Consider the following 7,008-nt stretch of genomic DNA (forward strand, 5'->3'; position numbering starts at 1 on the left):
AAGGCTGTGGGGGCACATAAGGGCCGTTGTAAGAGCCTCTCCCCCCATCCGATCTTTAAGAAATCGGACCTTCGACTTTGCTCATGTTAGGACGAGGTTCTCCTCCTGTTCCTAACAAGACTGTGGGGGCACATAAGGGCCGTTGTAAGGGCCTCTCCCTCCATCCGGTCTTTAAGAAATCGGACCTTCGACTTTGCTCATGTTAGGACGAGGTTCTCCTCCTGTTCCTAACAAGCTGTGGGGGCACATAAGGGCCGTTGTAAGGGCCTCTCCCCCCATCCGGTCTTTAAGAAATCGGGCCTTCGACTTGCTCATGTTAGGATGAGGTTCTCCTCCTGTTCCTAACGCACTTAATTTCGTTTGTACGGGGGAGTTATCTCTTATCGTTATAAGCTCATACCAAAAGAAAAGAGAAAAAATGCGCGAATATGAAAAAAATTTTCATTCAGGGTAAAGTTGTTGGTAATACATTCGTAGGTTTTTCGAACCCTATAGCCGCGGAAGGTCTGCTCCCCGCCGGGGTCCCCCCGAGATGGAGTTGATAATCCCAATTGGAGGCCGATCTTCTAGCTGCTCCTCCCTCCTTGGCGGTTCCGGCTACGGCAGGGCCCTAGGCCGATCTTCTCTTCCTTCAGGTCGGCGTCGAATAAATCTGTCGAGTCGGCCTCATCTGATGAGCTCCTCGATCTCGTCTCAGAGCTGAATACATTCCTCCATATCGTGGCCGTGGTCACGATGATAGAGGCAGAATTTGTTCAGGTTGCACTTTCCGGGGTGCGAGCGCATCCTCTCCGGCCTTGGGAGCTGCTCCCTAATCTCCATTAGCACTTGCATTTTCGATGCGTTGAGAGGGGCGTAGCTGTGGAATCTTTCGGGAGGAGAGCCTCGCCGAACTCGACGGTTTGGGCTCCTCTGTTTACGAGCTCGGGGAGGAGTCTGGACGTGCCTATGTCCGGGAGGAGTTCGAGAACGTGGCCGAGCTTCACTCGGCCCTTTTTCGACTGCGGGCTTGCTCGAGTCCCCCGCCTACCGCTCTCTTGCGGTCTCTTCGTCCTTCATCTTGAAGGCTTTTTCTGCTCGGACATACCTTTCGGCCCGAGTCAGCAAATCGGCAAAATTTCTGGGGTACTTCTTTTTCAGGGAGAACAGAAGGTCGTTCTTTTGAAGGCCGCCTTTCAGAGCGGCCATAACGACCGATTGGTCCAAGTTCCGGACCTCCAATGCAGCGACGTTGAAATGGTTGACGTAAGTCCGGATGGACTCCCCCTCTCTTTGCTTGATGTTGATGAGGGACTCCGAACCTCTCCGAGGATGCTGGCTGCTAACAAAATGAGTCGTGAACTGGTGGCTCATCTGATCAAAAGAAAAGATGGTACCCGGCTTCAACGTCGAGTACCAGTTCCTTGCTGCTCCCTTCAGGGTGGATGGGAAAGCTCGGCACAGAATGGCGTCCGGTGCGTCATGGAGCAGCATCATTGTCCGGAAGGCTTCCAGGTGGTCAATCGGGTCCGATGTCCCGTCATAGCTTTCGAATTGGGGGAGCTTGAAGTTCGGCAGGATCGGTTCCTGCATGATCATTTGAGAAAAAGGAGGGTCAGTACAGATATCCTCACCATAAGCAGGGGAGCGTGGCGGAGTTCTTCAATCCGCCGGTTGATCTCTTGGAGCCTTCGATCCAGGAGGTCCTCGCGACTGCGGGTTTCGAGGGTCTTCGGGCAGAATGGAGGTAAAGATCCTTCGGGAGTGGAATCGTGATCGGACTGAGGGCTCTCCACCCTTGGGTTTGTCTTTCTGAGAAAGACGGGGCGACTGGCCCAAGTGGCTCGCTCTACCATCAGATTTTGGAATTCCGACGACGCTCTCTCCAATCGCACCGACGTCTGCGGCTGTTGTTGCTGTTGCATGGCCTGCACCACTTCAGTGAGGCCCCTGACCTGCTGAACCAGCAGGTCGAATTGCTCCGCTCCGACCGTCGTTGCCGGAGGAGGAGGAGGAGGGGTCTAGAAAACTGGAGGTGAGGTCGGAGCCTGAGATCTGGCCGTGGAGACCGTGGATCGCCTGGTGGATGCTCTGCGGGGAGGCATCAATTGAGGATCTAATAGAAGAAGGAGAAGAGAATGTCGGAGAAGATGATCGGAATCGGTCCCGTTGAGCACTCCTTTAAGAACAAGGGTACTGCGAAGACACAGTCGGTCCTTCCTCTAGTGCCAATTCTGTTGGTGCAGAATTCCGTCGAAGTCGGAGAAACTGGAGCTGGGATGACCGCGGCCGCTGTCGGGACCTGCAAAGAAAGTCTAAACCGGAGTTGGGGGTGCTCCGACAAGACCCTCCGACGCTCAAGTCAGTATTCTGCTTCAACAGAAATGGAGTGCTCGAGCGAAAATTTTGGTAGAGTTTCGAGATAGAGTTACTAGCTTAGAGAAGAACGTGTCTGGGGGTTCCTTATTTATAGACGGAGGGTGTAACTGACTGACAGCGACGTCTGTAACCGTCTGGTAGTGGACCTCTCAGAGCCGTGTGGAGTTTGTTACGGAAAGTAGTGGCGTTAGGGGTCGTTCAGGACCATGTGGAGCTTGTTGTGGAGAGTGGTGGAGCGGCATGAAATCTGTTGCAGGGAGTGGAGCAGGAGGGCGGCTCTTGTCGTGACTTGTCAGAGAGCTCTGATCCATCGATTGGAGCTCGACTGGGACATCTGATGGAGCGGAATGGCTCTCTATTGTTGGTCTGGGAGAAGCTCGGATGTCCCCGAAGCTGCTGACGAGTCTACTGTTGTCGGGTGGCTTAGGCGCTGATACTACAGGTGGGAGTTACCTGCTACACAAGCTCAGATGGAGACTTTCCATTGGCGAAGCCCGGTAGGAATCCGATGGTTGGAGAAGTCCGTTTGGGATTCGCCCAATATGGAAACTCGTCTGAAAATGATCCGTTGGAAAAGTTTGATTTTGTGAAGGATCTGGTGGAGGGTCGGCCGGTGATGGACTTCGGATGGCATTGGGGAGGTTCGGCAGATATCGGAGGCGATCGATCATTGTAGGAATCCAGCTGCTGGAGCCCGATCGTCGTAGAAGCTCGTCCAATATCCAACCGTCATGGAAGTTCGGTCGAAGTCTGGTTCTTGTAGAAGGCTGAAAGGAGACCGCTTATTGTAAAAGCTCGGTCGAAGGTCAGTTGTCGCGGGACCCGACTACGAAGAAGCTCGGCTGAAGTCTACCTGTAGTAGAAGTTCGGAAGGAATATGTTTACAGCAGAGGCTCGGATGGGATTTGCTTACAGTAGGGATCCGAGGTAGGCCGTCTGCTGTAAGGGTTCGGAGTAGACTGCTCGCAGCAGGAGTTCGGGGCAGACCACTCGTAGTGGAAGTTCGGAGTAGGCCGCTCGCGATAGAAGTTCGGCTCTCGTGGGAGCTCGATTAGGATCCGGGGGGTGGTCGGCCGCCGTAGAAACTCGGATGGAGTCTGGTTATCGTAGAAATCACATTGTCGGGGAAGCTCGGATGCCGGCGAAGCTCGGGAGAAGTTCGGGGTAGAAACTCAGAGGGTCGGTTACTGTAGAAGGCTGGTAGACAGTGAGTCCCAGAGGGCCTTCGGGGCGGCCCGATGGATGAATGCAGAAGTTCACTATCGGAGAAGTTCGGATGATTGAGGAGGTTCAGAGAGGCGCCATGCACAAGGTCGGGAGCCAGAAGAACCCTGAAAAGATCGGTCCTTCACAAACTTCGGCCGGGGGGGGGGGGGTGGGGGTATTTTATACCCAACAGTATGGATTCTTATTTCCATGTTTCTATACCTTTGAAAAGTTTCTTTGTTGATGTACCTGGCATTAATCACACCTATTTAGTATTTCATATCCCTTAAACAGTATAATTATTTAAAGTTTCCATAGTAGATTTACGAGATAGTTGCCTGCGGAAGTAGATTTACGAGATAGTTGCCTGCGGACACAAGGACCACAAAGGGAAAGAAAGAAGCGTCCAATTACTGAGATATAGAAAAGCATGAAAACATTCTCATTAATTACTCTAAGATGATTGTCACGGAATTTGGAGAAACTACCAAATATGAACTACATTGGGAGTAGATATTTTTTGAGCCATGATATTGCTTATAAGGTTAATTTTCATCAAGGGCAACGGTTAGATTCTGCCAGAAACTCCACTTAAAGTACTAATGCTTGGAAAAAAGAAATATAATGAAGCTTCTGGAGAATTGGTTACGAGCAAATGATCATCATGAAAATTACTAAGCTGCTGACATGGAAAATGCTGAGGACATGAATAAATAATACTCGGTACTTGGAGACATGACTGTTTTTGGATAATAATAAGGATAAAAAATTGCCAGATCATGGGATTAAAAATGCCAGATGAAAGCTTTTAGTGACAGAGTAAGAAACAACCTTCACAACTAAAATACGGAAACTCATGATCAACCAGTTCGGACTTTTGTTAGAAGTAGTTTTGCTTTAGGCTCAACATGTGGGTGATTTTTTCTGTTGATTTGATTGTATAATTAGCTTGTGCGGTAAAATTTAAAATTTTGTTGTAGTGGAAGTGCTATTATAGCTTCTGTGCGGAAGAAGATGAAAACTTATTAAATCCTTTGTATTATTGTAAGAACTAATCAACCAAATCTTCTGAGGGAAGCAGAAACAACATATATGAGATTTCACATGATAAGATGCTTGGAACATTAGATGATCCTAAGTACTTAAATTTTCTTTTATGGAGGTGATGGCCATAAGGAATTTGGTTTATCTTTTTACCTAGGAAGAGGATAACGAGGAGAACAGTGACCATCCAATCAGCAAAAATGACGTCAAAAGCGACTCCAACGCTGATGCCCAACATAAGCATGGGCTGAAACAGCAAAGCGAGGTCATAATCAATGATTGGCAAGTCCAATGTCGGGTGGCGTAGCCTCAAGTTATAGTACACTGTGGATCCTGCTGCACCCATAATCATACCTGCAAGATAAGTGGTGTTGAATTTTGTTGGGTGGATGTCTGATCAGGACACTATCTTCCAAGATTCTTTCAGTACCACATGATGCAGCAGGAAGAAAAAGAAACAAAATAAAAGAAAAACAATCAAAATACATGGATCAGCCACAAAAGGGCTCGCTTCCACTGGGTATGCAAACTTCACTATGAAAAAAAAATTTTACAAGAGGAGACCTCACCCTCAACCCTTGTATACCCAATTCTCTCTCACCTGAAGTTCTCCTCACAAAAGCTCTCTCTCTCTTGGAGACCCCCTGAACCCCTGAAGAGCCTGGCAACCGCTGTCCAGGAGCCTCCTGCTCCTTCTCTCACAGCGCTCTCGCCTCTCTCTCTTCTCGATTCGGCCGAGAAACCCTTGCCTCTGTTCGTCACAGGAGCTTTTATAGACATTAATCACTACTTAGATCATGATTAGGACTCCTTAATCAACTCAAATCACGTCCCAGATCGTCGGATCAAGATCGGGAGCCACCTGGGCCCTTCGATCGCGCTCGATCCACGGAATAGTGCTGTGGACCGTGAGAAATATGTGGGAAACGCCCACGCGGTCCACAGGCCCCACCGTGGACCGCTCGGTCCACGATGGACCGGGGCAAAGGGCCAGCAGGCCAGGCTGGGCCTGGGCCGGCCCGCGCGCGCGGGCCTGGGCCACGCGCCCCGCTGGGCCGCCGCCCGCCTGGGCCATGAGCCTGGGTCGCGCGTCCCGCGCCAGCCGCTACGGCCGCGCCGCTGCCGCCCGCCGCCGCCGGTCCTCCGTCGCTTGATTCTCGTGCCGACTTCAAAAGCTCGTATCTCCTCCATCCGAGCTTCGTTTCAGGTGATCTTGATCTTGTTGGACTCCATTTTTCACCGCGAATCTCGTTGTGGGCTCAATGTGGGCTGAATCTCGAGGCGTCAAATCCTAACAATCTCCACCTCGACTCGATATTCGGTCTCCAAACTCTGAGAGCTTCTGGATCTCCTTGCCCCATGCCTGGGGCAATCGTCTGCTGATCATGGATGGGCAAACATGGGAGTCGAGCCAGGCTGCTCGATCCTATCTCCGTCGTATGCTGTGCTCCTCCTGACCTGAGACCTGCTCGGGGCATCATCCTGCGGCAATAGGAATCTCACCTTGCGACGTCGCCTTTCGTCCTCCGAGTCTCCTGTCTCGTGCCCGATCCGCCTCCTGGAGCTCCACCTCGCTCGGGCTCCACCTGGCTCCCGAAGCTCCACCTCGCACTGGGCTCCCCGTCAGGTAATAATATCCTCTGCTCCCTTTCTTCCCCTCCAGCACAATCCTATCGCCATGTAGCACCCTCAGGATTCCTCCACCAGCTACCGTCTTGTAGCCTCTCGAATCCAGTCTGCTAAGTGAGATAAGATTTCGCCTGAAATCGGGTATGTATCGGACCTCCCCCAATCTCCTCACTGCACCGTCATGTGTCCTCCAACTGACCGTCCCAATGCCTCTGATCACACAGCTCGATCCATCCGGCAAATATACAGTGCTCTCACTGTTCTCCAGGGAGTCGAATTGCTCCTCTCTGCAACATACATGATAGGGGCATGCAGAATCTAATATCCACTGCTGGGAAGAAGTAGATACCTTGTCAGATATCTCAAAGACATCTCCATCTAAATCGCTGCCGGCCGTCGCTACAGCAGCCACCGTTCGATTTTTCAGTTGAGGGCAATCTCTGGCTAGATGCCCCAACTCTTCACACCGGTAACACCTGGTTTTGCTCAAGTCCCTCCTGGACTTAGACCGCCCTCGTTGCGATCTCCTGTCGCTCCGTCTACCGCCTCCTGCTCCTCCAGAAGCCACCAAAGCTGAGCTACCGCCACCTGAGCTCGAAGCTGGGTTCTCCCTCCTGAGAACCTCGTTCTGGAGTATCGCCGTGGTGACCTCGTCCATCTTGATAGTGCTCTTCCCCACTAGAAGAGCAGTCACCAAGGACTCGTACGAAGGGGGAAGCGACGCCAGCAAAACCAGCGCCCTGGTCTTCTCCTCAACGTTCTCGCCAACGC

This window comes from Elaeis guineensis, chromosome 13 (assembly GCF_000442705.2).
Source record: "Elaeis guineensis isolate ETL-2024a chromosome 13, EG11, whole genome shotgun sequence".
In the NCBI taxonomy this organism is placed as follows: domain Eukaryota; kingdom Viridiplantae; phylum Streptophyta; class Magnoliopsida; order Arecales; family Arecaceae; genus Elaeis; species Elaeis guineensis.